Consider the following 12,355-nt stretch of genomic DNA (forward strand, 5'->3'; position numbering starts at 1 on the left):
ACAAAATATATGTAGGTAAAAACCTTAGCATCTTGATAAAATAGCCAGGATATTATGATAAACTAGAGAACTCCTGTTTTTAAATCTCCAATTCAAAGCTTCATCTCTCCCTTCCCCAATAAACTCACTAATACTGGCTCTCATTTCCTGGGAAATGTATCTCAAACAAGAGCAATGCCAGAATGCCTTATTCCAAACCTACTCGAATGAGCACAAATAAGAAGAAGTTCCAAAGGGTGAAAAATATAAATGATACAATTAAAAACTAAAAAGTGTTAAAATATTTGAATTTAAAAACGGGTTGCACACAGATTCTTTGGGTCACTCAAAATTTCCGTGTCTAGCACTACTGCTTTAGATTGGGATCTTACGTTTAACTTTTATTCTTACAATGTTCCAACTATTTGAGAATTAAAGGTGAAATCTGAAAGAATTTCTACTCTGGAATTCTATTTTTCCTACAATATATTTCTCTAAATTGTTACATCTTCTGAGTTCATTAGTTAACATTTTATTTTGTCTCCATCTCCTGTCTGAGTTTTAGAAAGAATTGTTATTGATATGTGTGCCTCCCAATACTTTTAAATTGGTGTTTTGCTTTGATATGGCAAGTGAGGAATAAGCAAGTAAGGTATAAACAGGAATAGAGTAAATATAGGTTCTTATGAGCATCTGCAAAATTGTTCCTCTTTGTTTTATATAACTAAGGTTATCGCCTAGGTAACTACTAGACAATTAATATGTTTCACTAACAGATTTTAAACATTCCCAAAATGTTCAATTTTTAATAGCATCTAGCCAGAAGATAATTCTCTATCAGAAATCCTAAAGACTATTTGCTTTCAAGCTTCCAATCCCTGTGGTTTCCTAAACTTCTAATGATTTTCAACAGTTCAAGTCTTTTCACTATTTAGTTTCTTATGTTTGCATTGCAAATCACACACACACATGCATAGATATATATAATTAAAAGGAAAGTGACCTTGATGTTTTTGCCTGCTCAACTGCAATTAAAAAATCTCACCATGGGGATTATATAAATTTATTAAATCACTTCTCAAAATTTATTCTACAAGAGGTCATTAGATGAATACAAATTAAAATCATTTATATTATTTTTCTATTTGAATACATGAAGATGATTTTTTGAAAGAATGTTACAATGATTTGATCATCATAAAACTAGTAGAATTTTCCATATCTCATACTTGTGATCACAAAATTATCTTTTTGAAATTTTACATCATTACTAGCAATATTGTATTCTTAACCTTAGTTTTAAGCAGATGAAAATCTAATTATTTTTCAAACCATTGTATTGATAAGAAAGCACTCCAGAGTATTAGTTATTTGGAATTCACAACTAATATTGTATTATCTCCTCTTTCATCATTTATTCTAACTCTCCTCAAAGCATCACAGAAGTAGTAATTATCAATATCTAGAAAATTCTCCACCGGTTATATAGACCTGCCACAAAAGCTCAGTGTCCAGGAGGGAAAAGTTTCCTGTAAATCTAATATAAATCTATCTTAATGGCCTAATACCTATATTTTTGAAATTTTATTTTGTATTCTAATATAACAATAAACCACTTATATACAACCAAAATTGTTGTTATCTGTCTGTCACTGGGCAAAAGCAGTGGTCTTTTGAGTAAGCCTACTTATCGCTGGTAGTCTCTGTCCTATGAGTTGTGTCCCTTCAAAGTTTGGAGAAAGAAAACCTACCATTTTTTAATTAACTATAACTTTTATTACTGTTAGGATATTTATCTGTAATGCACCCTGGAAAGAATTATGGAGCATATTGCAGATAATCATATAAAAATCAGATGTATAAGAAAAGTAGACACACTGTTTAACTTTTAGATTTCTTCAGCAGTACATGCTCTTTTGTCTCAAAATTTTTCTCAAGAGCTAGTTTCTTTCTATTTATTCATTTATTTATTTTAATATTACCTAATCTGATTAAGTGAACTAACATTTAATTTGTAAAAGTCTAATACAAATTAATACAAATGAAATACATGGATACTAGATACATGTCAATGGGGAAAAAAATGTATAGACAATTCTTAGAAATGATACAGTAGCTAAAAATACACCCATACAAATATTGTATAAACATATCCACATATAAGTTTTATATATTGTGAAATTATATATATATGAAAATGTATCTTCACTTAAAGATTATCACAGGAACATTTATACATCTTACAGTAATACTAATTGGTGACAATCTCTCGGGAAAAATTTAGCATAACATTTCAAAAATGTTAAATGCTGAAAACCTTTGATATATTAATGCTACTTATAAGACTTCTGAAAAGAAATAATTAGGTAAGTCTAAAAGGGTGGATGCACAATTATCCAACCTGTATTTTTTACAGTTAACAAGTAGAAACAATCTATAAAGCAACCATTAGGGAATTGGTAAAATACAGGGTATATAAATGTTAAAATGCAGAAGTAAGTCTCAAGCAATTATTCTAAAAATATCAAAAAGTTATAAATGAAAAAGTCAGGTTAAAAATTGTTATTATGTATTTTTTATTGTAATGTATTACATCTATTTATAGTGATGAGGAGGGATTATTGATCTTAGTGCCCACTGGACATTATGGCGACATCTGCCACTCAAGGTACAACTATGGTATTTTGTACAGGACTCAGTTTTCTCAGCATTGTTAGGGTCAAGTAATTTCCCCCTGATTGATTAATGAGAGTCTTAGTTTTCATCTGTGCCAGCACCTGTGACTCTTCATTGCTGTCTCTGTCTCATTACTGACCCAAGCATCCCATGTTGCAGCGTCTGTCTTGGAGCCACATTCTTTTTTACCACAATGACAATTTGACAAGCCCAGTGAGTTATACATTAATTTGCCTCCTTCAGTGGGATTCCTTTCTCATCGTGGAAGAGTGGAGTGAGACTCAGAGACTCTATATCTGTTCCTCTTTCTGCTTCAATTCATCACTGAGCCATTTTCAATCAAGGAAACTCTAATGGCCCAGGAAGACATTTTGATTTGGTTCCGTAGATATCCATGAACAAAGAGGAAGGGAATCCTCTCTACTTATGGGCTCATTCGTCAGCCGATTTAAGAATTTCTATAGCTTCCTTAAGGTGATTCAGAGTTGGGGAGGCTCCTTGCTCTCCATGCTCTCATTTCTCGCTGTCGACGTCTGTGAAAAGGCTTATCTCATTAATTTAGTTTGGAATTGCCAGTGTCAGCATCTTAGATCTCAATAACCATGACTTGCACCAAATTTTGAAGTTTAGATTTTCAGTCTTCGTATGTGATAGAGAACAGTTTTCACTCCCAGCAGTCAAACCTGGACGATAAGTTTATTGTTCTGTTTTACATCTGTTCTGCTTTCCCTGAGTGATGAAATTTATAGATAGTATTCATCTTAATCTGGAAGGTGCCTTTCCAAACACGTCACAAATAACAAATGTAAATCAAACACAGAGTTTTGGAGAATATTCAAAAGATTATTATATGCATTATTTTGGTTAAGATTTATATATACCTTTTTTCATTTTGATCATACAATCTCTATATAATTAATTAAAATAAATGTAAAACAGTAAGGTATTATGTAACTTTATTTGTATTTCAATTTTTTTCTAATAACTTCTGAGTATATTGTGGCCATCAGAAAGATTAATTCACATTTCCCTCTCCAAGCTGTTTGTAGTTCATAGGAAGGAGGTGCTTAATGTATGGTTGTTGAATAACCTAGCATAATTGAAATCTAGTAAATAGCACAACATTCAAAGTATTATTTAAGAAATAAATTATCTTCTGGTCACTGCAATTTTAATTAGTTGATCAAAACACTAGGTGGAATTGACATTCAGGACCTAGGTAAAAATTTGGGAGACTATATTAAAATATATATTATTGACACTGCCCACTGGAACAATGTGCCAACAATTATCTACTAGGTATAGCATAGTGCCCTACTATATAATGTGATCAGACATTGCGGGCAATTAGCTGAATATGTGCTTAATCTAAGATGTATCATTTATTAATTGATACACTTAGGCTTTGTGTCCCAACCCAAATCTCATCTTGAATTGTAATCCCCTTAATCCCCACGTGTCAAGAGAGGGACCTGGCGGAAACTGATTGAATCATGGGGGGCTGTTTCGCCCATGCTGTTCTCATGATAGTGTGCAGTTATCATGAGATCAGATGGGTTATAAGTGGCAGTTTCCCCTGCTCTCCTGTCTCTCTTGCCGCCTTGTGAAGAAGGTGCTTGCTTCCCCTTTGCCTTCTACCATGATTCTAAGATTCCTGAGGCCTTCCCAGCTGTGTGGAACTGTGAGTACCTCCTTTCTTTGTAAATTACTCAGTCTTAGATATTTATTTATGGCACCACGGAAATGGACTAATACACGAATTGTATTAATGTTAACAAGCAATTAAATCTAGTAGAAAAGTTTAATTTTTCATTTCATAATAAGTTAATAATCATAACAAATAATTGTATAGATGAATAAAATGTTGTATAATAAAGCCTGTTGCTCACACATTTCTTTTTAATTATTAACATGGACGTTTTGTATGTTAGGTACTTTGGAAATTAAACAACTTGTGTAATGTGGCAAAATAACGTCAAAAACTTTAGGATAGAAAAGGCAAGTTAGTTTGACTCCATTAATTCATACCCTCAAAGTCTTCAGTATATTTGACTCAGGTATATTATTTCTAAAAAACTGGTTCCATGAAGATAATTGGTAATCCCCATTTTTCAAATTATGTATCTTACATTATCTGGTGGAAATTTCGTAGTTAATTTTTAAAATAGTGTAGTAGTTTATATTTTCATCTAGAACATTAAGTATTTTTTAGTAAAAAAAAGAAAAAAGCAATGTTTTCCTTCTAAATAAAATAAACAGAATAAATGACTGTTTTTACTTAATTCAGTTATTTTTTCAGGATGAGTTCCACTTCCGCACAGGTCATTAAGGACATTTGATTTCCGTAGCAAAGACATTATTTAATAGTAATTAAGTAAATGCAACCCTCCAGTAATACATTTAGTTTTGGCCAAGTGTTTACTGTTTTACATTTATTATAAAAGTTTAATAGACACTATTGATGCAATCTACTTTTCTCCATATCATTTTTAATGGTAACACTTCAGTCCACTTTCCTGTGTTAATCAATATGCAAAGTACAATACTTAAATAACTAGAGATTTTTGTTTTGTTTTGTTTTGCGGCAATGCAGAATAATAATTAGGGCTCACTGAATACTGAAAACCTAATTTTGAAAAAAATAAATAATGTGAATTAAAGCTTGTATTAGAGAAACATATTTTATTCCTGTATCATTGAAGAATTTATATTGTTTGTATAAGTAATATGTCATTTAATATACACCTATGTTTTTAAAGTTATAAGACTTTTGCACATGAAAAAATAAGAGCCTTTTTTATTTCTATTGTTGACAGTCACAGAGTAGATCATATTATGCTATTTATACTTTTATATAGATTAAATTCATACATTCTTGAAATTATGTTCTGTTTATTTTAATTTTATTTTTTGACTTCCTGGAAGTAAATTTATTATTTTTTATATGTAAAGAAACATTGTGACTTAAAAATACACCTCTAAGTATGCTTTTAAGAAATTACAAATTTTTTCAGATGATTTAAAATTACACTTTAGAAAATTTCTATTAAATAGTTGACCTGTGTTGGCAAAAAATATGTGATAACCTAACACACTTTATCTGTTATTTTTTCTCAAAAGTCGCCTGGTTTTATACTTTTCTAGTATTTACAAAGAAAGTATAATTGGTCTTCTAAGAATTACTAAATAGGAGGTTAAATAATTAATTTAAAAATGTAAATTCAAGTTAAAGCACATTGTTTTCAATCAGGCTCTACTTATAAAAACTCTTTCTTGCTTTTATGGAGTCAACTGGCAATCATTTCAATGTTTATCATATTTAGTACAATTTCAAATTCTATGCATAAGGGAAAGTAATGTGATAACACGCCTCTCAAAACCTCTGCAACAAAGTACAAAAACATTCACATATCTAATAAAATAATGACTAATTTTAAATGTTTTATATATTAAATTCTATCAAATAAATGTTTTACATAAAATATATCTTTTTAAAAATGTGAAGGCAGCATTATGAAAAGGAGTGTAAACAGTGCTTGTATACGTTAAAATTTGTATATGTTAAAATAGACTCAAGGGAAAAATTGACAGGGGCTGCACAATGCAGACAGCAGGGAGAATGTGCTGTGCATGGCATTCATGCACCATGTTAAAATCTTCATTGCATTCACTTGTGTTCATGGAATTTGTGCTCAGTTGCCATTACCTACTGGTGCAAATATTAACAATGAATAAAGCCCGGTGACTTTCATGATGCACCGACATGATGTCCATAGTTGCCTAACACATATAAATCAGTTTTTATTTTAGAAACTCACATTATACATTACATATAGAACAGAATATAGAGTCCAAACTGGTGCCATGTAGCTTTTATAAGAACTGAGGATGCAGACATGAGATACTGAATAATAAAATCAATATGGCTACAATAGTATTTACAATCTAGTGAGGAAATATGTGGCAATTACATATGCATATTGTATATCTATTTATATCCATATTTATTTAATTATATTTATCTACGTTCACCTATCTATATACATTTATTTGGTTTACCTATGTCTATGCCTGTATCTATATGTACATAAAATGATGTAAGCGGCTTAAAAGCAGTGCCGACAAAGTAATTTATGTTTAAGAGTAAATTCTGTTTGTCTATATTACCCTAATACTAAATTCCCAGATTAAAGAAAGATGCAAATGCTTTGACAGGGGAGATGGTGTCTATCACCACTTTTCTGAAATATGTGTGGGCTCTGTGGCTACTTTGATAGTAGAGTACTATGGAAATTCTGTTATACCAATATCCTTTCAGGCATTAAGAGACTGGCAACTTCCACTTCCAGTCTCCAGTAGCATTCTTTGGAAGCCTTGTAGAAGTCTGATACACCTGCTCAGGGGACTACATGGAACAGTCCTGAGACAAAATGGGAAGATAGTGGACCCTAGCTGAGCCCAGCTTTCTACTCTCTTCATCAAGTTGATAGGCATGTGAATGACACCATATTGGACCTCTCAGCTAACAGCAGAATAACACCAAATGAGCCCAGCCACAGCCATGGAAGCCCTGGCCAGTCTCCTCACCTTAATCATCTCAAAATATCATGAGATATAAAAAGAAAAGAACTTTTGTTAAGCTACCAAGTTTTGAGAAAGTTTGTTATGCATTAATAGATAATAGGAAAACGTAAGTCTGGGAAATAGTAAGGATGCCAAAGGGCAGGATTGAATCGATTGATATGTTAGAATATTATGGCTACTAAGACTAGGTATAGTTATACCGATTGATTGATTTTTTTTGTTACACAAAATTGAGCATATAATTTTTGAGTCAGGAGTCAGGCAAAATAAAAATGTGGATTCCTTTATTCAAAAATCATTAAAACTTTCAATACAACAACAGCAGAGCACTAAATGAAGTGTAGGATCCTTCTGAGTGTGAGGCCGTTGTCACTGTATATGTCACATGCCCGCAAAGTCTGCTTTACAGTGTGTGGATTTAAAATAACACAGTAAGATAATCACACTCCCTGTAGTGCATGAGAGATAGTTTATATTCAATTAATGTTAAAATTACTCTTCAGTAGCCAGACCCTATAACATCAAATAATGTACCTTTAGCTAGAGTCGTGCACCGCATAACGTTTCTGTCAATGCCAAACCACATATACAACAGTGTTCCCATTACAATATAAAGAAGCTGAAACATTCCTATACCCTAGTGAAGTCACACCCATCGCAAATTTGCAACATAACGCATTATTCACATGTTTGTGGGGATGCTGCCAGTTGCATAAAAGTAGAGCACATACAAATATATACAGTATATAATACAGTTCTCCCTTTGTATACATGAAGGATTCCTTATACCTAAATCCATCCCGTATTTGCATATAGCCTACACACATACTCCCATATACTTTAAATCATCTCTAGTTATTTGTAATACCTAATATAATGCTTACACATCACTTAATTCCCATGAATTCTACATAGTGCTTGGAGCATGGCAAATTCAGGTTTTTCTTATTGGACTTTGTGGATTTTTTTTTTTTTCCTTCTACAAAATATTTTCCATCCATGGTTGGTTGAATCCATGGACACAGAACCCATAAATATGAAGGGTTGAGTATACCTGATAATGGTAATAAATGACTGTAACTAGTTTACATATTTACTGTACTATACTTTATAATTATTATTTTAGAGTGCACTCTATTTTTTTTTTTTTTAAGTTAACTGTAAGATGGCCTCAGCAGGTTCTTCAACAGGTATTCCAGAAAAGATATTGCTATCATTGGAGATGACAGCTTCATGTTCCCTGTATGTTATTATCCCTGAAGACCTTCCAATGGGACAAGATGTGAAGGTGAAAGACTATGATATTGATGATCCTGACCCTGTAAAGGCCTAGGCTATTATGCGTGTTTGTCTTACATTTTAACCAAAACAGTTTAAAAAGTATATAAAATATAGAAAAAAAATGCTCATAGGATAAGTCTATAAAGAAAGAAAATATTTTTGTACAGTTTTACAACATATTTGTGTTTTAAGTGGTGCTGTTACAAAAAAGTCAAAAAAAATTAAGAATTCTGTTTATAAAGTGAAAATGTAACAGTAAGTTAAAGTTACTTTATTATGAAAGAAAATTAATAATAAATTTAATGTAACCTACCTCTACAGTGCTTATGAAATCTACAGTAGTGTACAGGAATGTGCTAGGTCTTCACATACGCTCACCACTCACTCATCACTCACCCAGAAATATCTGACTCATCAAAGGCAACTTTCAGTCTTTCTAGCTCCATTCGTAGCCAGTGCCCTATACAGTTTTAAAAAATCATTTGTACTGCATTTTCAGTTTATCTTTACTATCTTTTGATATGTTTAGATATACAAATACATTGTGCAACAGTTGCCTGTAGTATTCAGTACAATAACATGCTCTACAGGTTTGTAGCCTAGGGTCAATAGGCTATATACAATTAGGCTATACCTATTATATAGGTATACACAATACCTAATTTAGGTATTTACTTCATGATATAAGTGTAGTGTATTGTGAAAATAAAGATCTTAAAACTTTATTCATCTATACTAAATTCCTTTCTGATTCCACGTACTCATGTTTACTTCCTGTGCTGGTTTTATGTCTATCTAATTTAGGTATTGTATATACCTATACAATAGGCTAGATAGCCTAGATGTATACTAGGCTATACCATCTAGGTTTGTGTGAGTTCACTCTATGTGGTTTGCACAATGATAACAATTCCCTAATGACATATTTCTTGGTGTATTTCAGTTATTAAATGGTCCCTGACTATATTATGACCAGCTCCATATATCAGTATATGCCTTAAGTTACAGAGGCATAGAAAGAGCATTCTGTTACAGCTAAGAAAACAAAGATAAAATTAAAATGTGAATCAAAACCTAAAAAGGTCATACTGACCAGACATATATTTATTGGAAATATAAATTGCATATTCTGGGGAAAATATAGAGTGAAAATGAATAATTCAAAACATTTTCTTTGAACAGCACTATTCAATTGTCTTTAAACAATAACTTATTGAATTTAAATTACATGTAGCCCTAAACATACTTAAAGGTGTTTTGTCCTTAAAATACTATCATATTTTCTTTTTTGATATGCAGTACTTCATGATGTAAGTGTGGTGTATTGTGAAAATAAAGATCTTAAAACTTTATTCACCTATACTAGATTCCTTTCTGATTCCATATGCTCCTGTTTACTTGCTGTGCTGGTTTTATGTTCAGCACCAGATTATTCATCAATTCCAAATATATCTGCCAGACTCTTTTACGTAAGTTACCAGCAAATCCATCCACTTTATTTGTATAGTTATTTATTTTTTCAGAAACTTCTGTATGTAATATTTTAGAGTTCTATCTATAAAAGCCTGATAAGTGAGCAATACTAGTGTAGAATAGGTCTTTTCTTTTAGAAGACCTGGGAAAACCCTGAAAAACAACATTCCTTGTTCCACTAAAAGCATATACATAACCAATGAAGTAGTGATAACATTCTAATACAGATGATATCCTCCTCTTAATCTGTTTCCTGCTCATTTAGTTCCAAAATAGGCACATAAGTAGGAACCCAAACGAGTGATTTTATAACTTTGCCTCCTGGTTACAGAATCCTACTTAGCTATCTTCTTTACATTTAAGATAACTTTTTTATTTAAATAAATCAAGATCAATGTATAAAAACCATGTACATTATAGAAATAATAGGAATTGAATTAAGTAAAATATGAAGAAACACTCTTTCATTAACCATTTATTTAAATAATAATCAACTTTTGTATATCCTAACAGAATTTAGTCTATGTATACAGCAGTAAGTTAACATGCTTCCTGAAAACCTGGTTAAACCTTACAGTGTATCTTTCCTTAAAAATCAGTTTATCTAGCATAACATTGAATGACTACATGTAAATAAATGCATCACATTTATTTAACATGTGCTAAACTATAAGATGTGATTATTTCTATATTATGAATATTTTAATTAATCTTGTTGCAACTAACTTTGCTAGAAGCACAAGTATATCTTTATAATATTGTCATCAAAATGAAAAATCTGGTGCAAAGCACTGCATATTTTTCCAACTTTTCAAGCATATTACCCAATTGACCTCAAGTAAGGGCTTTTTCTTCTTTCTAAATTTTAAAAAAAGTCATTACATTAAATACTTTACCTACAATTTTTATCTACATGCATATTATATATTGCAAGTATTTATGTAAACACTCATAAAAGTTGCAAAAAAACCTCCTTACGAGATAGATATTCTTTCAATTCTCATTTAATAAAAGTAAGGCACAGAATATTTGAACAATCTGCCTATGGTTTTGTTAAATTTTAAACGAAAATTGAGTAATCTGTGATTTAAATCTATGGAGGCTTCATTGAGAATTGATACTGTTAAACACTATATATTTAGGCCTATTTTAAAGCATATAAAATCTTTATATATTAACATTATGAAAATATTTTAATGAGACACTGACAACTTCCCAAATGGTTAATGTCAATGCTACCAGAAATCATTGCACATTATTCTAGAGATAAATGCACTTTCTTCTATACTACTCTACATCTACACAAATTCTACATCTCTGAAAGCAAGGATAAATTTATTGCTACTAGGTAACCATTATGCTGGGTGTTTAAATGCCTGTGCAAGTTTTGTGATCTAAAGCTTAACAAAATTTACCTTGATGAAAGATATGTGGTGACCATTAATACTTGTAAGAACAGAATGGTTTTACTAAGCATTTATTTCCTCTTGTGTAGCATTTATCTTACTAAATTATTATATTATCTATTTCCAGATATTTATTTTCTACAAAACTGGGAAATAATTAATGGTTGAAACCATCTGTGCTGATTATTGGGTCCCCAGTACTCTACACAGCAGAATGACTGTTACACATCATGTTTTCATTTCCTGATTCAATAAAAATATATTTAGCACATACTATTTAACTAACAATATGTTGGCACTAGAGATTAAATATAGTGCAAGACAAACAAATCCTCTGCACTTGCAGGTCTTGTACCTTAGTGGAAATAACAAACCAACTAATAAATATTTGAATTACCCCGTATATCCTTAGCATATACTAAATTGGCTTACCAAGTAAATTGGTATGAGCATAATTAGGAATGTTTTGGGTGTGATGTAAGCTTGCTGGCCAGATATCCGGCTTGGGTGTTGATCTGATAAGCCGTCGTGTAGCCATATGTTGGAGCCTATTTTAGACAGCACAGTCAAGAAAAGCTTCTCTAAAGGGTATAGCTTTATCAGAGTCCTGCAGCATGTGAGCTGGCGCACATGAGAAAACGCAAGTAAGAACAGTCCACATCAAGAGAACAGAAAGCACAAAAGCCCTGAGGCAGGAGGGAGCTTGATGTAATTCAGAACTAATGGGAGAAGACAAAAGAGACCAGAAAGGAGTGGACTTTTGAGCTAGATGAGAAGATTCATGAGATGAGAGGTTGGAAATGAAACCAGAAGACAGTTCATTCGGGCATTACAGGCTAAGGAATTTAGATTCCAACAAAAGTAAAAAAATCAAATAAAAAGTTTTAAGCAGAGATAAAAGCAATGTGATATGATCTACAATTTTAAAAATATCACTCTGACTTTTCCATTTGAAT

This window comes from Chlorocebus sabaeus, chromosome 7 (genome assembly GCF_047675955.1).
Source record: "Chlorocebus sabaeus isolate Y175 chromosome 7, mChlSab1.0.hap1, whole genome shotgun sequence".
In the NCBI taxonomy this organism is placed as follows: Eukaryota; Metazoa; Chordata; class Mammalia; order Primates; family Cercopithecidae; genus Chlorocebus; species Chlorocebus sabaeus.